The 26,856-nt window shown below is 38.2% G+C and overlaps 1 long non-coding RNA gene across 7 annotated transcripts in view; it reads left to right on the top strand.

The window, feature by feature from the left end:
- Positions 1–26,856, top strand: part of LOC106505658 (uncharacterized) — a 1,202,834-nt gene that overhangs the window by 778,578 nt on the left and 397,400 nt on the right. For 2 of the 7 annotated variants that reach the window (XR_014823623.1, XR_014823613.1), the window contains exons 1-2: positions 9,615–10,156; positions 13,205–13,315. This is a non-coding gene — a long non-coding RNA (uncharacterized LOC106505658). Of the gene's footprint in view, positions 1–1,450; positions 1,554–8,360; positions 9,458–9,614; positions 10,157–13,204; positions 13,316–21,063; positions 21,200–26,856 lie in introns of those variants that run through there. The other 5 variants (XR_014823615.1, XR_014823616.1, XR_002337639.2 and 2 more) reach the window with 5 other exon arrangements.

The raw sequence follows: 26,856 nt of genomic DNA, 5'->3' as shown, positions 1-26,856 counted from the left end.
CAGTATCTTGCTACTGTAGCAGGCTACAGAGAGCAAAGACGAGAGAAACTGTTTTAGCCTGTACAAGTAACTATTTAAGTAAATTGCCCCATGGTGAGAAGTAAATGGTTTTTATTTTTATTAGGAATGTAATTTATAAACTAATTCATTTTAACATGTTTTTCAGGCCTATTTTAGAGAGTCCATTTTTTTTTTTAATGGAGTGCTTTCACATTTTTTATTACCTTATCAGATCATCCTACTAGCACCAAGGGGTTGGTATTGCTCTTCCGATTCAAAAGATAAAAATATGGAGTGTTAGAAACCATTGGTGGATTGACCAAGATCCCACTGCTGTTAACTAAGCAGAGAAGGTATTTAAACCTTGGTCTTCTCATTCCAGAACATATGGTCTTTCCAACCTATCTTACTAGTTTTTGGAATTTAAGATATTATTTTCCTATAGTTTTCAGTTTCCCGATAAAACAATTTATCACAGACTTTATCTACAAGCTGGCTAGTCTGCGAAAATTTAATAATCGTACAAGGGCTGCTGTTACGACTATGTTTTTGTTGTTGTTTCCAAGTCCTGTTTTGTTCTTAGAAGAGTTTAACCTTAGATTATTTTTTTCTTAAAAACAGACTCACTAGAGGCATTCCTTGCTTTTAGAAGGTAAAACAGTTTCAAAGTTGAAACTACAAAGCAAAGGAATTAGGAATGATTATGCTTTTCATATGAATTCACTTTATAAAAGATTTACCAAAAGATTTCCATAAATATGCAAAAGTGTTCTTTGTGCATTTCAAAGAGTATTCAGTTGTCCAAAAAATTTTAATCATTTTGTAATAATTTTTCCCAAGAAATTTCTCTCTTGTTCTTTGTTAACTCTATGTCATTTCTCAAAACATTTTCTTTTCACCTTTGAACAGTAAGATTGTCCTCATCCTCTGCCTTCAAATTTAGTGATGGTAAAGCATTCCAAAGAGATCAGGGGATATACTTCATATTGAACTTGAATATACAGCCACTGGAACTAACTTGGAATTCATGAATGGTAGAATGTTATCTACTCTGCTGTTACTGAAGTTTCTCCTGCTCTCATATTTGTAGCCCAGGAGGCAGGTTCATGTGGCTTTCAGTTTAGGTTAAGAAGCTTCATTCCTGAGGGATGGGAGAACAGCAATGAATTTCAAGGTTCACGGTGTGCACAAGCACTCTTTGATTTATTAATTTATTATTTTTAGTCTGACCATAAAAACATTTCTCTTGCAATTACATTTCTTGCCTGAGATGAAACATTACTGACTTTTAAAATCTTCATATGAAGACTTTTTTTCTGGAACATAGGGAAGGCATGGGGGTGGGGCTGGGTGTTTGTGAGTTGTTGAAAGAAAAGAGGTCGGTGAAGAACAGATGGCCTCCTCCAACCATACATATTCATGAGTGCATTTATTTCATTATGTCGTCCCCTGGGAAACCTTGTACTTCAGCTTTTATAAGCTTGTATGGCCATCAAATTGAGCAGTCAGAAGCCCTCTGTCAAAAACTGTGCGGCTGCAAAATTTGAGGAAAGGTATGTGAAAGCCTTCACTTCTCACTTTTGTCTTAACTTTTCCTCGCTGAAACACCTGTTATTTTAGGAGCTAAGACAAGAATGTCATTGAGCATAATAAATGTTAAGTGTTGATAGCTGAGCTGACACATTGCGTTAATCAGATGGCGGCATGTTATGTTTAGAGTATCACTAAGCATGTTGTTTGCTAATTTCATAAGAAACATGAGATTAAAACATGTCTGCATGTGTGTCTGTTACGGCATCCCCAGAGTTCATGCTGGGCCCTTTTCATTTGTAGATCTGAAATGGGTCACCTCATGGTTCAGAGATTGTTCGTTATTGAATTTTCTAGGTATCTGACAATTTAGCAGGAAACCACCTGTTATGTGTTTCATCAGATTCATTTTCACTGGACCAAGACACAGAAAGGACCAAACAGCAGCAATTCCCGCCCCCCCCTTTCATTGTAAGCAAGCTCCTGGCTTGTGCTTAATGAGGGCATCCCAACTTCCTTTGCTTTAAATACTTTACGGTCTCCATGCAATTCCACATGTCTTTACCTCAGACAGGAATAGGAGCATTTCTGTCTTTTCCCACTTTTGCCTGGCCTTAGGAAACTGTTGATGTATAGCGAATTATTTTATAGATCCATCAAGACTGATTTGTATACTTCTCTATCAGGTGATAAAATGTTCTTTGCTCCAGAATCTATGTGAAAATTGAGGCGTGAATGAAATCTATCCCTTTGGATGAAGCAAGTCATTCATTTTTTTTAATCCTTAAAATAATAATAATGATGGAGTTGATAATAATAACAGTCATAAGAACATAGCCTAACATTACTGAGCATTAGTCTATGGCAGAAATCATACTAAGAATTTTACAGAAACTTTATAACATTCATACTATTTATCTTTTGCAGTTGAAGATACTGAACTTAAATTTAAGGAGATTGAGGGTCTTCTGCATATTGTGTCAAGAAATATGACAGCCTTTTCAACAAAGTGTTGTCTCATTTAATACTTGTGATCCCTCAATAATGAGAGATCCAAGAATTGTGAGAAACTGAAATATCCCATGAATTCTAGGCCTGAGTAGGTTTCATGACAGGAAAAGTAATGTGCAGATGAGTTCTTGGATATCAAAACCATGGGGAAGGGGATACTATTTTGCAGAGGGCTAAAGAGAAGCATGTAGTTGAGTGGGAGTGGCTGTGTCTCTGACAGTTTCATTGCTTCTGCCTGCCTTTCCCAGGTGGTCCAGCTGCAATTCATTTCCAGGTGTGACCTGTATTCTTACAACAACCTTCCCTCCACTTGGTAGCTTCAGTGGGTTTCCATTCCTTGCCAACCAAAAATCTGAATTTGCAAATGACATAGCTAAAATTCGAACTCTTGGTTTTAGGCCATAAACCAAAGCCCACACTTGCTCTAAGTTATACTCTGTTTAGTTGCCCTCTGCAATGAAAGAAAAAACAGCTCAGGGAGTATGGCCATGAAACAACACATCTTTTTGGAGCTATGAAGTGAGGAAACAAAATATGTAAAGGAGGAGGCTGTGTAGATAATGACTTCTGGGAGCATGGCAATAAATCTAAGCGATAATACTAGTCTAAGACTACCCTTATTATAATGCCTTTTGTTGTTTTTAAAAGGTTATAAAAATGTAAATGCTTATTAAAATTATTATAATAACAGTTTGTGTCAGGAATACATAAAGCAAAAGCTAAAAGCCACCCTCTTGTTTTCCTCCCTTGAGTCACAGGGGCCCACTATTCACAGTTTGGTATGTCTGTTTAAAACACTTTGTACTATTCACACTTGCTTCTTATTGATTGTATTTGATACATGGATGCCCCGGGGTTTGAATACACTCATATTTGGTTCATTTCTATTCAGAGCGACAGGGCATATACCATGGAATAGGTGCACAGCTCTCTATCAATGAGTATTTGATTTTCTCTGCATTTCTGCTATTATATATCAGACTTTAGTGACCAGGAACAATTCTCTTTAAAGTACTTAATATGCTCATTTTAGACCACATTCAGAAACACTGGTAGGAGGATTAAATATGTAATCATCCACCCTTATAAATCCTAAAAGGCAGGTAATAGGCATTCATATTCAAGTGTCACCTAAAAATCAGTTTGGATAACATTTATTAAGGTCCCATGAGAGCCATTAATCAGAAATCCTCTGGGTTTTAGTGTGATTCAGGGAAGAAAAGGGTGAATATCATTGTTATTCCTATTGTCTATCTAAAAAAGATTTTATAACATTGAAGAATAACAGTGATTAAATTCTTGGGGGATATGGGATTGCTTTCTGAGTAATTTACCCCTCTCTGCTTAGAAAACCAACTAGTAAGGAAGTATTTATCACCTATGAAGTGCCTGATTAAGGTACAGAAAAAGATCTAGGATTTTTTTTTTTTTTTAATCCTTCATCCAAGAACTCACACTCTCTGAGCAGGCAGAACAGGAAAAGATGAATTGGCTTAGAATAATCAGATATTATCACTGATGTTTTAGGACTTTGTGTGGATGGTTTGAAAAACAGGGTAGCTAGATGTAGCACAGAGAATATAACAATATTGAGAATATTTACAAAACTTCTGGTTATGTTTAATGATATATGAGGCTTTTCCTACCAATGGTGCAAAAACATCTAGTCAGAAATGATATGTTTTGTGAATATTTATTGCCTTCCAAAGTCACGGTAGATAAGGAAATCTTCAAGATGTTTAACTAAGATGCCTTCAAGACTAAAAGAACACAGTCCCTATACAAAAGGAACTTAAGATTAATGCTGTGTAATACATGCCTAGAGTACACATATTTTTAGCTAAAAATGTAAGAATTATTATTAAAGGCCAATTTGTTTCCATGTTTTCATCAATTATTCTTAAAAAAAATTAAGCAGCTATCTATGATTTTCCTAACAATGCTCTTCTGTGCCCATAACCACTCAGGGCAAGGAGTTTGTTTGGTTGCTGGATGGGTCCTTGAGCTGAGACTTCATTGTGATGAGTAATTATATCTTCCATTCATTGGGGGCTCACTAGGTGGCCAGCACCCTACTAAAGCTTTAGGTGGATTTTTAAAATTCCATTTTAGTATGGTGCTGGTCATCTAGTGAGTCTGGGTGCCAGGCCAGGGTCTGTGCCACTCTGTACCACTGTGCCAGTGTTTACCAAACTCCACTTGTTCTTAGGACACCTTGCAATGTTTGCCTTAACTCAATACCACTCAAAAAGTACTTTTTTTTTATTTTTAGGGCCACACTTGTGGCACATGGAAGCTCTTAGGGCAGGGGTCAAATTGGGACTGCTGCTATGGCCTACGCCACAGACACAGAAACGCCAGATCTGAGCCGCATCTGCAAACTACACTTCAATTTGCGACAACACCAGATCCTTAACCCATTGAGTGAGCCTAGGGATTGACCCACATCCTCACAGAGACCATGTCAGGTCCTTAACCCTCTGAGCCTCAGTGGGAACTCCCCAATAGTACTTTCTTAATGTTTTTCCTAAATCAACTCACTTTTTGTAACTATTACTTTTTCTAAGCATTTTGGGCCATATAATTTAGAGGATTGTTAAACTAGTTTTCTGTGTTCCCTAAAGGGTAATCAAATAAGTAGATAACCATGAAAATAAAAATGTTTGTCCATGTACCATATGCAGTGATTTCGTTTTATTACAATTGCTACTTCTACCACACTTGGGGAAACTTCACCCTGAATTATTATTTGTAGGTTTTTCTTTTCTTTTTTTTTCTTTTCTTTTGCTCTTTAGGGCTGCACCTGCATCATATGGAAATTCCCAGTCTAGGGGTCAAATTGGAGCTGCAGCTGCTGGCTTACACCACAGCCACAGCAACAGGAGATCTGAGTTGCATCTGTGACCTACAGCACAGCTCACAGAAATGCCAGGTCCTTAACCCACTGAATGAGGCCAGGGATCAATCCCACATCCTTGTAGATACTAGTCGGGTTTATTTCTGCTGATCCACAATGGGCATTCTAGGTTTTTCTTTTTTATATCACCATCTAATGTTCTCTGTTCATTAAAGATGTCCACTTCATTATAAAGAAAGTGAATATGTAAAATCTGGTTTGCACTTCAATCTTCCATAAAACATGTTTATGTGTGGAGGAAATAATCATCCCACAGAGTTAATCTCATATAAACTGAATACAACAGAAAATATGCTTCTATAGTTAATCCTAATATAACTTCACAGTGAAAATCATCAGCTGTCTAAAGACACCAGAATATGCCTTCATTAGCGTAGTTTTGCCATATAGAATATATTATCATGCAAATATTCTGGCTTTCTTTGAAAAGTATCTTAAAAGTAAAAAAATAACAGGAGAAAAGTTTCATGCATCACCATTTGCATTACTTGATAAATTGTGTCAATTAAATTAGTTCATTCTTATTATTATCACTGCTATTATTATTAACATTATGGAAAATCAACAGAAAATACTGTTCCAAAGAGTACTTAAGGTCTCTCTTCATTTTGAGTAATCAAATCAATATATCTAATCAAAAGAAGCAATTGCCAAAAGAGAATTATTTTCCTGCTTGTAATGAACCAATTTTTGACTTTATAGTCCTACATAGAAAGATTAGTTGAGAAAGTCATAATGATATATAAAGCCACCCTTTCAGAAAATTAATTTTCAAGGCTATGCAACAGACAAAGATTAAAATGAATTGAAAAGAGACCAGAAAAAAAAATTTTTACAACATTTTGAACTCCTCCCAATTAGGACAAAATCCTCATTGCTTATTCTGAACAGGGAAGCCCATTAATTTCTGCAGTGTTGGCAGAGTATAAAACATTGACTTTCAGTGGATTTTGGAATTTTAGAAAGACAAAAATCTGCATTAGTCATCTCATTCTAAGAGGCAGAGAGGTATTACTGAGTTTACTCTCTCAGCGATTTGGAAATTGAAGCACAAATGTTGAACTGCTTGGTTCCCTTTTCAAATTTTCCACTCTGCCTTTGGAGCAGGTGGTCAGCATTTGCCTTCAGGACCTAGGATCCTGCAGCCAGGACCTCAAGTGTTCAAAAATGGTAGCGTTTTATCTCCAGGAGGTATCAAGGGCAACCTGAGAAGACTGCATTGCTCTGTGCTCAGTGCTCCCAGTTTTGTACTTTGGAGAAAGGACAGGAAGAGCTGGTTTCTTTCCAAAAAGCTCACATCCAGAGGGAGCGCAGCAATATGGTACAGTCTCAGACTCTGCTATGTCCCTGCAGTGCGGGCATTTGGCTTGGAGAGAGGTGTGGTGTTGGAAAACTCAAGACAGGATATCCCTGGGGGTGAGGTTAGCTCCTGAGGTAAGGTGGTTTTATGTTAAGGCTTCAGGTTTCACCTTGACTTCATTTTGGGTCCTACATTCAAAAACACCTTTTCATGAGAAAACGAGACCCCCAGAGAGCCCTCTGGGAATTATGAGTGTGAAGAAACAGACCAGCAAACAGACTGTGTTCTTTCTTTTGAATTCTGAATTTGCTATTGGATATTTGGACAGTAAGGTATTTCCTGATAAGGTGATATTTTGTAGTAAAACAAGCTATGAACTTAGAAATGAGGAAGGCTTCAAGAAACTGAAGGTTATTTTTATTGTTTGTTTACATTCCAGCAATATGCTTCTAGGATATAATGGAAAAGTGGCCACTTATTTGACCAACAATACATAACAAATACACACAACTTAGCATAATGCCAGGCATGGGAGGAAGCACTAAAAAAATGTTCCTTTTATTTTCTCGCTCGCATTTCCTTTTTGAATCCGAAGAATGGAGTGTTCCATATTTACTCACAGTTAGATCCCTGCTGGATTGTGAGTTCCTTAGAGGGCATCACGCCATGTCTTATTAATTATACAACCTCTCATTCCCAACCTTATAGCATGACACTTACATCCAATAGTTGCTGAATAAGTGTTAAAGTTGAAAGCGAGTAGCATATTCTTACAATTGGATATTTACTTCCTGTGTTCAGTGTTATATTTCATTAAAAGGATCTAAATCACTTGTTTGAGAAAGACTACCTATAGGACATTCATCAGTGTGACCTCATTTAGTAACTTGCAAATCTTGATAGATTGGCTTTACATGTTAATCTCTTGGATATTCTTCATGGCTCCCTTATTGGGTTGCTTTCCCATTTTGGGTTGAACTTCTGTCCATCAAACAGTTTCTTGCTTCCCTAGAATAGCTCTTGACTTGATTGCAAATTAAAACTCTTGAATGGGTACCTTGCTCCAATGATTTTTCAATGACTACACTGTCAGTAAGGATTTGTCATTATTGCCCCAGCTCCAAATTTCTATAATCATTTGCATTTTGAAATAATCAGGGTAACCATTCACTGAGAGTATAATATATGATTTTTTTTGGTGTTTTTGAAAGGGGAATAATAAAGAGAAAGTAAATTGCTATTATATCTATTTGAATAGAAGCCCATTCCAGGGAGATATGGGGGACATGGCTTGAACTTTGGCTCTTACTTTAGCCTTTTAGAAGCATTTCCACTTGAGTCATTGAAGAGCTCTTAGAGCCTCACAGCTTTCCAGAAGCTATGAATTCTTAATGAAAAATGAACTTTGACTTTTAGTTGGAGGTATTATTATTAGGTCTGTGGTATAAGAGGGAGTAGGGAGACAGAACATGGAACACACTTTTTTTGTTTTTGTTTTTGAAGGTCAGAGTTTTAGTTCTTTTCCTTCCTTCCTGTTTCCCCCTTCTCTCCCTTCCTTTTTTTTTTTCCTTTCTCCCTCTCCCATAATTTGAAAAAGCAGCTGGGAAAAGTAGCACTTGAACATTATTATTCAAAGCACGGTCCATCTGTGATGATCATCAACAGAATTAGATGGGGTGGATGGGGTATTTATTAAACATTCAGATTCCTGACCTTCTAAATACTCTAAACCTACTAAATCAGAAAAACCTCCACAATGTGATTTTTTTTTTTAAAACAAAAACATTATTTATGTTTGAAAAATTTACAAACTGTTTGAGCTGTGTGATTGGATTCAGGAAGTAAAGTCAAGCTCAATTAAAAAAAAACTTTTCTCAGGGCTTGAATAGCTTATTTTTATGTGTAATTTATAAAAATCTCATTTTGCAAGATGCCATTTCTCCTATTGTAAAATATGAAAATTTGTGGCTGGCACTTTGGTGGCAGTCCAGAAACAATGGGATAGGTACCTCCCGGGCAGCTACAGTGGATAAATTGATGCAGTAAAACATCAACCCACAGAGAAAATCTTAGCATCTTCTTAAGTCTTCATTACATACAAGAGCACCTCCATGGCTCCTCTTTAACTGAGATCATATATGACTTCATCACGAAGATGGCCCATTTCTCTATCCCTAATGGAGAAAATGGGTTTTATACAGCATGTAAATCATATTCTCTCTCTCTAAAACCATGTTGATGTAACCAAATTTAGTCTGATCTCCTGCTTAATATGTTTTTAAAAGCAGCAAGGGAATTCAAACGTCAATGCCAGAATCAATTCCTGTCATCCCACAGAACTGTTAAAAGGTTTCATTCCAAAATCATATTTCTTTCTACCAAAACCTGACATTTGAGTCTATGAAATTGTTTACTCTTGATTTTTTAAAAATCAGTTTACTGACATGTTTTGATGGATGCTGCATAATCATATCCTCTATTACCAGGTATTGTTCATGCTTCTTAAATTTGATTTTAATCCAATATGCGCACACAAACTATCAAATAAAAGCCGGTAATCTTGTTATCAAAATTCAGCCTCATATGCATCTGAGTGACAACTTCTACTTCTTTCTGCAGGTTCCCATTTGGAAGCACAAAACAAAGCATGACCATGAAAAGTACACTGGAGTTCAAAATACTTGGTAGTGAAAAAGAAGGTCAGAGTGGCCACAAATATATCTTAGGGTGATGTCAGAGTTGATACAGGAAGAAAATGTCAAAAAAGTACAATACCACAAATTTAAGTGACTGTAAGAAGAATAGAAAATATTACTGATATGACAAAGAAAGAAAGGGGTGATACAATTGAGTGATGTGAAGTTCAAGGGATGGTGGACAGGAAGGTCCCCAGAGATGTCTATGGCCTAAAACCTGAAATCTGGCAGCGTGTTATATAACATAGCAAAAGGGACTTTGCGGATTGCATTACAGTTAAGGGCCTTAAAATAAGGAGGCTATCCTGGATTATCCACATGGGTCCAATTTAATCACAATAGTCCTTAAAAGCAGAGATATTTCTGTAGCTGGAAATAGGAGAGATAAGGCAGAGGGAAAGTTATAGCAATTCAAAGTGTGAGAAGGACTTAACCTGCTCCTACTGACTTGGAACATGAGGGGCCACAAACCAGGGAATATGGAGGCCTCTAGAACAATCCTTGGCCAACCACTAGGGAGAAAACAGGGACCTCCATCCTTCAACCACTCGGAATTGAATTTTTCCGATATTCTAACTGAGCCTATGAACAGATTTTTCTCCAGATCCTCTGGTCTACCTGAGACCTTGATTTTGTTCTTGTGAGACCAAAGCCGAGAAGTCAGTCCAGCACCCTGGAACTTCTGACCCACAGAAATGTGAGGTAATAAATGTGTGTAATATATAAGGTGCTAAATTTGTGGTAATCTCATATGGCATCAATAGAAACCCATACAAAGGCAATAGGGTTGTTGCAGGAGAGATGATAAACTCAAATCTAGAATGGGTGGGGAAGACAGGCAATAATATTAATACCTCTGGAGTTAGATATCCATGGTTTCAGATCTCAGGCAACACTTATGAGATGAATGTTCTTACTCAGGAGACCACACTTTTATAACACTTGATTTCCTCCTCTACACACTGAAAATAAAAAGAGTATCTCCTGCACTAGCTTGTTGTGAGACTTAACTGAGATAATGGATATATGAGCACTGGCACAGAAATGGTACTGGGGAGAGTGTGTTTTCCTATAGGCTTGGGTGATAAATTGTGGTTAATATTGGTCCATTTCAGCACCCAGTGCAGTAACCGCTACCCATTTCCCACCTCTGGCACAGTAATCAGCCACTCATCCCCTACTCATTCCAGGAAAATTAGCATATGTTCTTGAAAAGGAACAAACCTGCATGTAGCTCTCAGGAGCCAGGGTGGGCAAAAAGGACCCTATCCTCCAAATATTGGGAATCAGTGCAATGACTGCTACTTCTGGTCACGGAGATATTGAAGTACACAGTCATTGCCATAGTAGATGTGTTCACTGTTGATGTGACCCTCTCCTTCTCTGGCTGAAGTGACTCCCAGGTGATTTAAACTAATGCGCTCCTTCACCATGCCTTTCATTGTACTCTTTCCCCACTCTTGGGAGACAAACATAAAAGACTTGTTCTTTTTAAAACAACTGCACACATGGAAATGTTAGAGAGTGATTGTGCTGTGCATGTCCAGGGAAAGGCTCAGAAAAGACCTATGAATACCTTAAGCAATGGGAAAGGACAGTCTTTATAGCAAGTGATTCTGGGAAAAATGGATATATCCACATGCAAAAGAATCAAGTTTGACACTTATCTAACACCATATATAAAAATTAATTTGTGGAGTTCGCATTGTGGCTCAGAGGTAACAAACCTGACTAGTATCCATGAGGACCCAGGTTAGATCCCTGGCCTCACTCAGAGGGTTGGGGATCTAGAGTTGCCCTGAACTGTGGTGTAGATGGCAGATGCAGCTTGGATCCTGCATCGTTGTGGCTGTGGCGTAGGCCAGCAGTTATGCTCTGATTCAATCCCTAGTCTGGGAATTCCATATGCCCTGGGTGTGGCCCTAAAAAGACAAAAAAAAAAATTTATTTGTAATGGATCCAAGACTTGAATGTTAAACCTCAATCTATAAAATTCTCAGAAGAAGAGAGAGCTCAAAATCTTCATGACCTTGGATCTGATTTCTTGGATATGATACCAAAGGCACAGGCAACAAAAGAGAAAACAGACAAATTGGACTACATGAAAATTTTAAAACTTGAGTAACAAACGTTGTTATCAACAGAGTAAAAAGGCAACTTAGAGTGGAAAAAAAAAATACTTGTCAAAAGAAGGGATTAATATTCAGAATACACAGAGAACTTCTAAAACAACAAAATAATAATAATAATAAAAACCTCAATTTAAAACTGAGCAAAAGTAGCACAGTGAGTTAAGAATCTGACTTCAGTGGCTTGGGTTGCTGCAGAGGTGTAGGTTTGATCCCCACCTGGCACAGTGAGTTAAAGGATGTGGTTTTGTCAGCACTGTGGCGTAGGTTGCAGCTGTGGCTCAGATTCTATCCCTGGTCCCAGGAACTTCCATAGGCAGCAGATGTGACCATAAAATTAAAAAGAAAAAAAAAATAACTGGGCAAAGGATCTAAAAAGATATTACTTCAAAGAAGATATACAAATGGCCAATAAGTACGCTAAAAGATAGTCAAATTACTAATAATTAAGGAAATAAAAATCAAAGCTACATTGAGATACCACCTCATATCCTTTAGTATGACTACTATATTAAAAAAAAACAAAACAAATAAGTGTTGGTAAGGATGTGAAGAAACTGGAACCTTTGTGTGTTGTTGATAGGTACAATGGATATAGCTACTATGGAAAATGGTATGGCGGTTCTTTCAAAAATTAAAAATAGAATTAACATGTGATCCAGAAATTCTACTTTTGGGTATATACCTCAAAGAATTGAAAGCAGATCTTAAAGAGATATTTGTACAATCAAGCATATTTATTGAAGCATAACTCACAATTATGAAATGTGAAAGCCATCCAAGTGTCCATCAACAGACAACTGGTTAAGCAAAATATGGTATAGCCACACAAAGTAGTATTATTCAGCATTAAAAAAGAAATTCTAACATATGATACAACATGGTTGCTCATTGAGGACATTACGCTGATAAATAAGCCAATCACAAAAAGACAAATACAATCCATTTCCACTTATATGAATGCAATACTTAGAGTTGTTGAAAGGATAGAAATGGAAGGTAGAATGGTGAATGCTAGGGCCTGGGGGAGAGAGAAATTATTGTTTAATGAGTAGAATGTATCAGTCTTGCAAGATGAAAACAGCTATTGAGATGGATGGTGGTTATAAAAGTATTTAATATACTTAAATTGTACACTTAAAATGGCTAAGGTAGTAAAATTTTATGTTATATGTACTTACCACAATAAAAAGAGTAGAAAAAAAAAAAGATCACCTAAAGGTCTGGGTACAAAGCAGATTCTGATTCGGCTGGTAGGGTGGGGGCCAAGACCCTCATTTCCAACAATTTCTCAGGGGATGCAGGTGCTGCTGGTCCATGGACCGCACTTTGAGTAGCAAGGAATTAGAGTAGGTGAGAAGGGTCCCATATGCCATAATGTTGCTGGGTGGTCAGGAGAGACAAAGGGAATGAAAAGTGATGAGATGAGTTCCCTGGGCTGACAGAGGCAGGACTAAAGGAGCAGGCTCAGCTCAGCTGTGCTGGGCGGGAGGTTCTCCCCTCTTTGGTGGTGTCTGTTCCCAGGGCTGAGAATGGCCTACTTAGACAAAGGTGTGTCTGTCTGTGTATTGCCAGCACCTGCAGGCAGAAACCTCTTAGGAGCTTTCATGTTTCCTTACAGCCTCCCTTCCCAGAGAGCCCACGCAGTTGAGACCCACGCTGCATCCTGTGGAAAGGATCATTCTGTTTTCTCCAGGCTCCAGAGTTGAGGTGAACAGCAGAATTGAGACAGGTAGGACATGTTTTGACAATATTCTTACAAAGAAATATGTTGGCTAAGTACAAGTCATGCTTCCCTACATTTTCAGTCTTCATTTTTCAAAGTTCTTTCACATAAACTCATCTTTTTTCTTTTTTCTTTTTCTTAAATTAAACTCTAAAGGCATTACATAGGTATGGTGTTTTGCATTCTCATGTGAAATTAAATATTTAAGCACATCTGGTTTCCCTCAGGTCTTAGAACACAAGGTAGTGTATCTTTTCTCCTCCCTCTTTATTGTTGTCTTTTAAGCAAAGAAGTAAGTGTTGTGCTCATTACAGCCTCAGAAAGTCAGCCTGTAAAAGAATCTCAAGTTCTGCAGCATGTTACAGTCTCCAGCCTGAGTAGTCGGGGCAAATACCTGGGGGTAATGTAGGAACACTGATTGGGGCTTGTATAACCTGAGAAATAAATAAATTGGAACAAAGTGAATGTGATGCAAAGTTGCCAGGATAGCGGATTGACTTGCAGGTGAAGGTTCCTGGCTAATGCTTATGCTTATAAGACGTCTTGTGAGGAATTAAATTTGTTTGGGGGTGGAGGTTGGTTAAGTTTCTTCTTTTTTTTTTCCCCACTGGGTGTAAAATGTATTGAACATTTATTAAAGTAAATATTTTATGTAAGCTATTCTCATGCTCCTATAACGCAGGGTAAAGTGATAGTAAAAGTGTGACTAGGCAAGCTATATATTAACATTTTAATGTACTCATTACTGTCGATGTTTTTGTTACCAGTTTTAAGACTAAGTCGTACAGTTACTGACTCAACTTTATGATCTAATCCTCAGGGATGCAATGCATGAGTGAATTTATTAACTTCTATCGGTTTAAGTGATTTAATGAAAAATGAATTTTTAAGGAAAAAGACCGCAGGTAATAAATATGAGCTACTTCCCACCTGTTTCTGATATATGACCCAATGGTAGTTCTTTTCACTTAGGCAAAAGATGGATCACTTTAACCACACCAGAAAGAACCTTTAACTGAACTTTGTGGGTGGCAGTCAGAGAAAATAGGCCAAGGTTATTTGAAGTTCCTTACAAAGATTATCTTGTCTAAAGTGAGATTTTAGAAGTGGGAGGGACTTGGATACTTAAAAAGAAAGGCTTATTAATATGAAAGAGTTAGACTGCAAGAAAGTCCCAGCTTACCTAGTGCTTAGTCAAAGTGAAAATTAGGAATTTTGATGCTTTATGATAGCACTGCTTAAAAGGTAGGTTTGATACATTTCTTTATATCACGGGTTCATTGCATTGGACACTTCACTTGTGTAATTTAGCACAGCCAAGTCTTTGAAACACAATAGCTGAGGAGAGCGTTATATCAAGATGTATTCGAGCAACCACCAAATATTTCAGAGTTTATTGTATCTGAGGCACTAAACTAGTCACTACTGGAGCAATGGTGAGCAAAATGCCCATGCTATCCATGGTTATAGTTTTGCTTGTGGAGGTGGATGATAAACATACATGAATATGAACATTGATAAGGATGAATGTCATGAAGGAATTAGAGGAGTGTGATAGGAAATAATGGAGGAAACCAGCTCTTGTCGATAAGAACTAGGAAGGCTCTGAGATGTTGAATGCACTGCAGGGCTGATGATCTCAGAGACGCGCCTCCAGCCCTGCCTCCACCTGACCACCCAGATGTTGTTCCTATGAAGCTTGGTTCAAGCTTCAATCGTACTTTGAAGTTATTGCCAGCAGAACAAAAGCCAGACTTTTGGGATCTCCCCAGTGACACCCACATACAGTTGCTCCCAAACGTGGGTGAATTTTTCAATCACATAGGGATTCCCTGATTCCCACTACCTAAGCTTCTGATATAATTGGTATGTTGGGCCTCCTGGAGAGTTGGAAATGTTCCCCAGGTGTTGTTCATGTGAAGCTTGGTTCAAGAACTCTTGATGTGGTGGTTTTCAACCACTCAATGTGCATCTATGTCACCTGGAGGGCTTATTAAAACACAGATGGCTGGACCCACCCCCAGAACTTCTGATTCAGTAGACCTGAGGTGGGGCTCAATAATTTACCTTTTAAAGCTCCCAGGTGATGCTGCTCTGGGTTCAGGTACCACATTTTGAAGTTATTCTGATGATACATGTCCTAAGGTTGCTTAATGAAAGAGTGGCATAGAGCTGAGTAAAATTCAAATCATATAGTCATCATAGTCTGCCTTTTCCTTACTTCTATCTTCTTGGAGAGAAACACAGTACTAGTTAGAAATACCAACTTCTATTTCCTAAATATTACTTTTACTTCTTATTCTTTCTCCATTATCTTTGCAACTTAAAAAATGGAGGACAGAGGCTATTCCCCCAGCATGAGACCATTTTGCTTTTTGTGTCTTAGTTCCCAGCAGTTAGTTTAATCACATTGTAATTTCCCAGGTAGAAATCAGGTAATTTTGTAGCAGAGTTTATTAAATTTCTCTCCTGGAGTTCCCCACCCCTATTCTTTGTAATTCTCCAACTCAGATGCTATTATAAAATATCTAGGTCTCATGCTACCCTTGGGAAGCCTAGCAAGGTAATCCTCCTTAAGTGGTGTGTTCTGTGAACTCGTTAACTTATGACTTTCATAGTAATGAATGGTAGAGACTCACCTGAAGAGGAAGAAACCAGCTATGAAGTCTCAAGAGCCTATGGGAAAAAAATGGTTCATTTTGGGGGGATGAGAAATTATTTAAAATTTTCTATTTTAGAACTCTGTTCCATGTAATAACCTAACTCAAGCAAAATGATCTAGCCAGCATCAAGTACCAGGTTCTAAGGATTCACAGTATGTCACCCCTAGACTTGGATTTGTCTGTTTTGGCTCTAATACTCTATTAGACTCTTCCACTGCTGTGGCAAAGATGGTGCCTCCCAGCCTCTGCCTTTGTTCCACCAGTTATATCCCAGTGGAAAGCATATGCCTCTTGTTCAGTGACTCCAGCAAAATACTCAAGGCTGAGTCAGGTGGCACACATCTGTCCCTTCACTAGTCACTCAAGGCTTTGACATGGAGGGCACCCTGACTGAGATGAGGACTATAAGATTGCTCTTAAAGTACAGATGAAGGGATGGCTCAGAGGGAAAGGAAAAGACAGGGTGTAACATGTGGAGAATATTCACAGTACTGAACAACCTGGATACACAGATACTGTCCAATGAAAACAAAAGTCTCTGGGGTTCAAGAGGCCCAGTGGACAGAGTTAATGAATCAGGGAACTACTTGGGGCTCACAAATGGGGTGGGAGGAGCTTGCAATGACAGCAGCTTACCAGCCACTGTGCAAGTACTTCAGTATTTTTCCAACCAATGGTGTTACTGTGTATAACACCAAATACCAGCTCTGGTATTTGGTCAAAATAAGAGACAATGCTCTAGGAGAGAAGGAACAAAGAACCCTCTTAGAAAGCCCATTGAATAACTTTGTGTAACAATAATACCTTGAACTTGGAGACCATTTATTTTCCATTTTTAAAGTTCATGTATTCACTGTGTTTTAAAAATACTCATAAGAGTGAGTGAGTGAACAAATACCGCCTGGATGGAAATAGGTGGCAGTGGACTACTGAATATTTAGCAAGACATCTTTTTCAAGTCCTAAATTTACATAAATTTTGTCTTCTTGTCAATCTGTATTTATTCTGTTTATCAAAATATTAAATTTTCCACTAGGAAGAATGTAGTTTTATACTTATAAGTTATTGGTGTGGTACTTTTGTATCGAATCTACCTATTGGGGACAATTGAGCCAAAAGAGACCAAATTAAACAGCCAACATAACAAGTTCAGTGTTCAGGCTGTTTTTCTTCTGTGTCTTGGACTGAGGTATTTCAAGAGCCCCGAGTCTTGTGTTGATGTACATACCAAAGATGACATTCCATTTCATTGTACAGAAACTTCAGTAAGTTTGAATTTCAAAACCTCATCACTGAAGAGAAGTGCCCCCAAGCAATACCCACAGGTGATCAAGTACAGCACTTTTAGGCTCCAGTGCCCATTCTAAATGCATTTGCAAAAGGTTCTTATATTATTAGTAGATTGAAACGTCTCTGTTGTTTTCAACCTCTTTGATCACCTCTGGAAAATACTCATCAAAGGAATTTGGGGGTAAAGAAAAGTGGTGAATGGGAGAGACCTTACCTTACCATGAATACAATAATTTTTCATAACAAATTTACATAAAGGATCTGGTTTATATGGAAAGAGCACACATCAAACTAGTTTGTGGGTATCAAAAAGTCCCAAGTGGCCACTGTGTATTGTTAGGACAACAGCGTTGAAGAGACTGGAGCAGTGAGATTGCAAGCAGGTTTATCGACCAACGGAGTAGCCGGGAGCACTGAGCAGAGAGGACCCAGGCTCTCTGCCTGTGTTCCAAGGAAATAGGAACGTGAGAGAGGGATACGGGGGAAGGAAGTTTAGGTCATTATGTGAAATTTTAACAATTTCTTCTGCTATATATGTCTTGAGGCTTAACAGTTCCTTAGGCTATCTTTGTCCTGGGGCCTCCATCCATGCCCTGGTCGATAAGGTTAGAAATGTCAGGGACCTGTTTCCTGTTGGTTTGGTCGTCTCTAACCGCAGCTGGGGCCTACGCGGAATTTGATGACGTTGCAGTTTCCGTGTCCTCCACTTTAGAACTGCTTCTCCATTTTATAGTCACCACCTAACATGGATGCTTGTAGTTCTGCCCCTGCCAGTGATTTGAGTTTAATCTGTTCTCCTGGAAGTAGCTTGTCTAATAAGGTGTTGGTGCTGTGACCATTGGCTTTCTTGAATTGCAAAGCACATTTTCCATTCAGTCACTGTGAATTAATTTCTTAAGTCTTTGAGTTTGTACAATTCTTTCTTATATACACACATATGCTCAAAATAAAAATGAAACAAACAAAAGACTGGCATGGAAAAGCAGTATTTTGCCTGTTGTGCAAGGATTTGAGTAAGCTTTGTGAGGCATTGCAAGACAATGGATTGGAGTGATTTTTATTCTATAACTTCGTAAAAATGACATATTTATTTCTTGAAACCATTATTCAACTCCTCTGAGTGCCTAGTTTGCCTGGCTGGTGAGAAATTTAATTTTAATCATTATTGAGATTTCTTGTCCCTTAGAGCTATCTAAAGGCCCCAGACTCTTATATTTTCCACTTTCAAGAGCCCTATGGGTGTCATAGTTACTCTGTATGAACCTATGTCCCCTTTTCGTCTTCACCCCACAGGAAGAATCTCTTCCATTCAATGGGAGAATCTTTCTTCCTCTCCTTATATCTATCCTCTCTTTCTCTTTGGCCCATTTAGCATGATCACCCTCAAAATTTCCTCTTTTTTTTTGAGAACAAAAGTAAGCTGCTTTCATTCACTCACCAGCACATCAACTCCTGAGGTAAAAGAATAAAAATGCCATACTTCTTCTTAAATAGGGCACAGGAAAATGCACAAAGAGCAAAATATAAATTAATAACTTTTAAAAAGTATTATGTTACAAGTATAAAAGTTCAAAACTCTTTTTCCTCTCAATGTTCTTCAAAAATCAAAACTCTGAGTATCTATGCTATGTATTCTGTTTGGGTTTTCATAGTCTCAGGATTCCAAATTATTCCCCAGGGCACATGTATTCTAGCTGGAAAAATAGGGATGTAAAGTCTCATTTGACTCTTCAAAACCGTATGAATTGGGAGCCATTTTCTCCTTGTTAGAGATGACAAAACTGAGGCTCAAATAATTTGGGACCTACCCTAGGTTAGTGATTGATTCATTCAGCAAATCCTTTGAGTGATGTGCCAGACACTATTCTGGCTACTAGGGATGCTTTTGTGAATAAGAATGACCAGCTCTCTCCTCTTGGGGAATTTCCATTGTACTTGGCAGGGTGGAAAATGGGAAAAGCAAGCAGTTAAGTAAATAAAGATTATGGAAATATTAATAGCTCAGATTTATTGGGTTGTCAGTCTTTGAGAGTCCCAGGTATAAATGCTGAATATCTATTATCATCTAATCCCTGAAAAAAATACTCTGCAGTAGGGAATGGTTTACTGTTTTAGATGAGGCAACTAAGATGAGGCAACCCAGAGAGGTTAAGTAACTTGTGCATAATAAGCAATGGATTCAATCCCAGACACTCAAGACTATGTTATGTTGAAATTAAAACCCAGTCATGGGGCGGGCATGGATGGAGGCTCCTTTCCTAAGGTTGTAGCTGACTCTCTGGAGTTAAATGTGAGCTGGGGGCTGGATAGGAAGGTAGAGTTAGCAATGAAAACATTTGGGAAGAGGTGTGTTCTGGTGCAAAGTCCCTGGGTTAGCATGCGACCTGTTGAAAAGTCAATGTCTCCTGGAACCCTAAATTCAGTGATCTTTCCTCCTTATAAAGAGGATCTCACTAACTGTGGGGCCTCTGGCAAATCAAAAATGAAGCTTTTGTTACAAAAGTACAGCTATGGCTGACAAGGTTGTTAATCTATTTTCTGAGTACTCAGCAGGTATAAAGATTTCCTCAAAAGCCTCATTTAATTCTCAGTTGAGACAGCTGACTGAGGACAGCAGAGTTATCTAGAAGTTCGCCATCTCTCTAATTGCTTTCATCAACATGGGCCAATTTTTCTGGTTCTTTTCTAGCTCTTAGTTTTGAATAAGATGATATTTTAGGAATAATTATTATTTCTACTAGGTTGCTGAAGCATTTTCCTTTCTGTTTTTTGAACTTTGGAAAACAGATTTTTTGTTTTGTTGCCTAGATTTATTCTGATCAGCTAAAGTTGTCAGCAGCCAACTCTGCACCTTTGTACCTCTGCACCTTTGTGAGAAGCCTTTCCAGTGTACTAACAGTGTGATGGATGGTCTTCTCCCTAGATTGAAGATTGGTGTTTGTCAAAGTGCTATGTTTTTGAAAGCCCAGGGAAGAGAATTCCCAACCTGGGAGGGTAGGCCTCCCTGAAAGATCTTTTGGCTCCAAGGCTGAGTGGTGATATCCATGGACCAGGTTGTTTCACTTGCTAAATGGTTTATCCCTGAGTTAACCAGAATTACCTATTCCCCAGCTGTACCAAGTAATTGAAGTGTGTTCAATTATTTCTTCATTCAATAGTGTATGGAGATAATAGTTTATAATGTCTGCTGAGCCCAGAGCCAGCAAGATAACCATCACTAAGTGAACTTGCATCTCTGAAACTGTTTCTCATCTATGAAATGAAGGGTTATGGAAAGGGAAAAGCTGAAATATTTAAGGTCCAAGGTATTTCAATGAGTCCTTGAATATTTCAGTACCTGGCTACTTAATATCTTTTGAGTTCCAGAGAATGGGAATGCCATCTGGCAAAATAATGCTTTTGCTACTAGGGATGGCCTTGCTCCCCAAACTAGTGTGTAACTGTAGTAGTTGCCCCTAAGCTGCCTGGTACCCTGCTGACCTGAGAAGTGCTGCTTCTACATTTGCTCACACCTGGCTGAGTCTAGAAGCAAAGCAAGTCTAGGAAGCTGATTGGTGACTTTACCCCAAGTTAACAGTGATATTCAGTCTTCTGACCTTGCCACTCTAGTACTAAGGACAAACCCTTCTGGGAAGGGCACATCTTCCTATGAGACAAAGCACACCCAAGAGAAGGAGACCTGGAGCATAAGGGAATATATCTCAATGCCCAGAAACTTTAAGCCACTGAGGTTTGTTTTTATTTGAATGGTGATATTCTTACAGCTCCAAACAGAAGCACAACTTTCTTATCTTGACACAGGAGAACAAAATATCAGAGGTGTAGCTCCTCAACTGGCATGTTACCCCAGACTCGTGGAAGAAAACGCGTAAAGGGAATTTCCCCCAAGGAGCCTTATTTATGCATTCCTGCAAAAACACTAATACCCTAGAAAGTACAGCCACATGAATGCCTCTGAACTTGTTTGATGGATGACAATTGTCCTGTCATTATGCTGGTGGAAGACAAAGTGGCGGAAGGTAGGAATGGAGAAGGGCTGGGCACTACTACCATGCACACAAAGTGGGTGAAACTTTGTGATGTCTAAGGCATATTCCATTGGCATTTTGTGACTCTGAGTCTAAAGGTTGCAACCCAAGGCATGCAGGTTGCCTCTAGAAGCTGGGAATGTCTCTTAGCAAGGAAACGGGGATGTCAGTTCTACATCACAGGATCTTAATTCTGTCAGCAACCTGAATGGGCAAGAACACAGATTCTACCCCCAAACTTCCAGAAAGAAACACATCTCTGCTGACACCCTAATTTTTAGCCTGGTGAGATCCATACCAAGTTCTGACCAGGGGAACTCTAAGATGATAAATTGATGTTGTTTTAAGCCACTAACTTTGTGGTAATTTTATTGTAGTAGCAAAGGAAAACTAAAACCTTCAGGAAAGAAAACATCACAACACTTCCTTAATGATCAAGAAGGAAAATAATAGCAACAAAAATCTGGTAAGACATCATGACATCTGACTTAATTTCCTCTTCTATCAGGATTATTGGGAGAAACAGGGAAGGCAGGTTGAGGAGTCTATGCATGAATGAGATTTTCAGTGCTTAGCTGAAATGTCTGCTTTGAATCCCATGGACCCTTAAAGCTCCATTCTCTTCTTCTGTCTCCCTAAAGCTGGGTAAACATCTCCCAAATTCTGTGTCTTTTTAACCCTGCTGATCCAAATCTAAGTAGTATTTCTTTAAATAGTGTCAATGACAATTTTGCCTTTGGGAATTCTTTGAAGCTATGGATTGCTTCTAAAAGCATTTTTGCATAACAGGACAACGTTTAAATTTTACCTCTTTTAGTAGAGTTGAAGAAGTTATTATCCCTAGTCCCTGAAATATCAATTTGGGGTAAAATTATAGTAAGGGCATGAGTTATAAAGAAATGAAAAGTCTGGTTCATCATACTGATTCAAGCATAAAGGGTTTCTGCAGTTTGCTTTGGACTTAATGGAAAGACTTTATCTGTTATTTCATAATACAGCTTGCTATCTGATGAGTGGTGCCACTGATATCACTTTGTAAGCATTTTGTTTATTTCTGGAAGTAGAAGCAGTAGGAAAAACAGCTAAGCTCTTCAGAGAATTAAAACTTGAAGTGGAAGTTCAGTTTAGTCCTTAGTGGCAAGCCTCCTCTAAAAGCTGTTTTAAGATGAGATTCTCACTTATAAATAAACAACTTGGAATTTTTTTCCCCTGCTGATTGACTTTCCATGAGGAACTTCAACTTCACACATTCTCTGGGGTATCATAAAACCAACTCCTGGGATCCAAGTTGTCAGTTTCCTCTTTGGAAGTCTGACTGCTCATGTTCTACTCTTCCCTCTGTGAGTGACACAGAGTGACAGAGGCTGAGAGCACTGTGATGACTGCCTCATTACAATAACAGACAGGGTATAGCTGGGCTTGGGACTTCTTACTGCACTTTCTGAGGCCCAGCAACCAGGTCTCCAGTTGAGATAGGGACAAGCTATTTTTCTGTGCTGTGATAGGACAACAAGACTGAGGGTAGTATTTTTTTTTTTTCTTTTTAGGGCCACACCTGCAGCATATGGAGGTTCCCAGGCTAGGGGTCGAATCTGAGCTACAGCTGATGGCCTACACCACAGCCACTACCACAGGATCCAAGCTATGTCTGTGACCTACACCACAGCTCACAGCAATGCCAGATCCTTAAGTTATTGAGTAAGGCCATGGATCAAACCCGAAACCTCACGGTCAGATTCGTTTCAGCTGTGCCACAATGGTAACTCTAATTTTTTAATAAACATAGGGCTTAAAAAATTGAGCATCATAGAATCAGTAGGAAACTTAGAAGTTTTCAAGTCCAACCCAGAGTACAAGGAAGAAATCTCTTCAGAGTATTCCCCAAATATAAGATTGAATGTCACAGTAACAGAGATTTGTTACCTCTCAGAAAACTGTTTGTTAGAAATCAGGTCCTTATGTTGACCAGAATCTAGACCTTTGTAAAATTTCCCTTGGTGGTTTTATAGTCATTGGCCATAAAACAAGTCCAGTCTTATCTCCAGTAGAATGCTCAAGCCCTGAAGGGTTCTTAAAAAAATGATGTTGCTCAAACCTATCATTCTACAAGTAAGAAAACTAGGACCAAAGAAGGTCAGTGTTTTACTCATATTCACAGAACTAGTTGATGGTCATCAAGAATTCGAGATGCTTAACTGCCTGAGTTTTACCCACCATACTCTGTTGAAACCGAACACAGTGAAAGGACTGTCTATGTATTTAAAACATGCTTTCCTCAACTGACCTGGGCTACTATCAGGAGGAAAAATGAATTCTGGAATAAAAAACATTACAAGCTCTAATCATGGTCTTGGAACTTATTATCTATTTGACCTTAGATGTTTTCTTAAACTTCCTCATTCTCAAGTTTGTTAATTATAAATTAAGGATAATGAAAATTACCCTGAGGATGAAGTGAGGTCATGGTGTAATTCAAAGCATATAATTCAGTGCCTAAAATAAAGTACACATGAACATATTTTCCGGTTCTTGTTAAAACTCTCAGCAAATATTTTTTAAGTACACTCTGGTTCTGGGCACTGATGTAGATGAACTGAACCAAATATGATCAGGTCCGTCCTTAATGTGAAGGGATAATGAGCAAATACACAGATGTATCTGAGTCAGATGTTACTAAGTGTTCAAAAGAAAATAGAGCAAGATTGGGGCATAGAGAGTAAAAGGTTGCTCTTTTCTATTGGAGGTCAGGAAAGGCATTTCTGGGAAGACGCTATTTGAGGAGGTGTGAAAGAAGTCAGGTTAGGAGGTAGGTGAACATCTGGGAAAGACTATTCCAGAAGGAGGCAGCATCAAGAGTAAAAGTGCTGAGGCAAGGATGTTATGTGAATGAAGTCAGTAAGGATGGAGCAGAGTGGGGCTGGAAGATGGTTGGAGAGGAGGACAGAGAGTTACCAGGGCTAGATCACGTAAGTCCCTCTTGGACTGTAGGAAGGATTTGGGGTGTTTGTCATGATAAACGATTGGTAAACGATTCTGAGTACAAATGTGACATCATATACATGCATTTTAGAACAGTCATTCTCAACCCAGTGTGCACATTAGAGTTGCTTGGGATATTTTTAAAAAATGTTAATGCTTATAGCCAGAGACTTGGATTTAGATGGTCTGCAGTAAAGCTAAGCATCTGTACATTGTGGAAGCCCTCTGAGAGATGCTAAAGGGCATCCAGGGTAGGGAAACACTCTTAGAAAACTATATCAGTAGTTAACAGGACAAGATGAGCCAATGAGTTGGATTGCGTTGAGTGTTGCTCCAATACTGTGTGGGAGTCAATATGATCAGATATCCCCTAAGCTCAGTGAGCCCAAAGAGGTTTCTAATCTTGACCAGGAGTCAGGAAAATCTTGACTAAGCAAAGGGATTTTCTCACTCCCTGCTAGCCCTACTGATTCTTTCTAAATTGTAATAAGAAAAAAGATGAAGAGGTCCATAAAACAGGAGGACAGAATGGATCCATAAGAATGAGTTTCTAGAAGTTTGCTTCATAAAAACATTTTCACTACAAACAACTTCCTTGTGCTTCAGGCTGTGGCTGATGAGGATGTTTAATCTGAGTTATATGTTGTATTTTAGTTGATTAATAACTGTGGCTTCCATTTCCGAATACTTATGACAGTTTGTATAAGATATCAGTTAGCCTTGTGTTTTAGCCAGTCTGCATTCTTGTAAGAAGGATTTTAGCTCACTATAAAGACTGCAAGGCTTTAACAGTTAAAATTTATCAAAAGTATTGTTATAGTAGGGAAAATCTTACTCCCCATGTGACATTTGGCAATGTTTGGAGACAGTTTTTACAACTAGGGTGGGGATGCTACTGGCATCTAGTAAGTACGAGATTAGAGATGGCCCAAAATGTGAATAGTGACAAGGTTGAGAAACTCAACTTTAAGGTTGTATACCCCTAATTTGGGAGAAAGGAAAATTCAATTATGCATTTTCTGCTACTCCCATTACTATTACATTTAGCAAAAATTTGACCTCTCTAAACCCAGGTTTCTCATTTGAAAATAAACTGTTGAATTAGGTTCAATGCAATGCAACAAAATGTAGGTACCTATTATAGACCTATCACCATGCTAACCTGAAACATAGAAAGTTTCCTCCCCTTGGAAAATGATATGGTGATCTATAGATCAGTTGTAGTCACCATAATGCTGCAAAACAGACCACATCAAATTTGACTCGAAACTTCATCTTAAAGTATAAGAAAAAGTATATATATATATATATATGTATGACAAGGTCACTAAATGCTGTACAGCAGAAATGGACACAACACTGTAAATCAATTATAATAAAAATTTAAAAAAAGATTACACATATAAGAAAAAATATACATCCCTTGCAAAATTCATTTCTCAGCAGACTACTGAATCTACTTTCTTGGGGAGAAAATATCTATAAACATGTGGCTGCATGTCATGTGTATGAGTAAAAATTGTTTTGTGTATGAATTAAAGAGAAAACATCCTCCATCTTTCATTCTTAATCATGAATTTCACATTGGTGGGCTTCGTCTGATCTAGGCTAGGCTTGTCTCCTATCTAGGATCCAGTTCTGATGTACCATGTGACTTTCATCTTCTGAGCGTGCTTTTCTCATGGGCATGACAGAAAGCACAGATGGGCAAATAGAGATGTCCAGTACCTATTAAGACCTGAGCTCAAAACCACATCAGTATCCTTTTCAAATCCATCCTTTTGGCTAAAGCATGTCATATTGCTAAAACTAGAATCAAAGAGGCAATGAAATGTATTCTAATGGGAGAAACTGAAATATCACATGTCAATGGGCATAAACAAAATAAAAGGTGAGGATTAGGAACAATAATGCTATCTACACATATGTTCTAACAAATGTAGCAATAGTTTTAAAACTATTTTTTTTGTCTGAATCTTTTGAGATTTTTTATTTATTAAGTTGAATTAGATAATATCATTTCATTTAAAGTTAATCTTAAGTGAAATATCTAATTTGGCTTCCAAGATCCACTCAAACTTCTTTTGCAACCTTTTTTTTTTTTTTTCATACAAAGACCTTCCATCCAGTTTTCTATCCTCAATTTTATTTGGCTTGATGTATTCCTTCCACCATGGAGGCTTGCTGGTAAAGAAAAGGGTATAACTTGAATGCTGCAAAGGATAATTTATGATTCTCTGGCTGCGGAAGGAAGAAAAACAGATGGTTAGCATCATCAGTACCATACAGTGTGTCAGCTGAGTGATATGTTAGATGTTCTTCCTGCTCAGTGGGTGATGGCTTCCTCTCAGTTACTTTTACTTGAATTTGAGTGCCCTTCTCTTTCATAAATGGTTCTATAAAATGCTTTGAAGAATTCTCTCATACTCTGACTGGGGGCTAAATGCTTTACAAACTTTTCCTCCATGCCTAGTGGCAATGCTAAAGCTAAGTACTCAGATTTAATCTTAAAATCTATCTTATATAAATGTGTTTTTCTAAATGTATAGAATACCTCCAGAAGGGAACTCATGAATTAAGTAATGGT

Source organism: Sus scrofa, chromosome 13 (assembly GCF_054392235.1).
Source record: "Sus scrofa isolate SSC_HxYL_T2T_F1_AM1 chromosome 13, Sscrofa_HxYL_maternal_Yorkshire_Landrace_v2.0, whole genome shotgun sequence".
In the NCBI taxonomy this organism is placed as follows: Eukaryota; Metazoa; Chordata; class Mammalia; order Artiodactyla; family Suidae; genus Sus; species Sus scrofa.
This window is presented reverse-complemented; position numbering and strand designations above follow the sequence as displayed.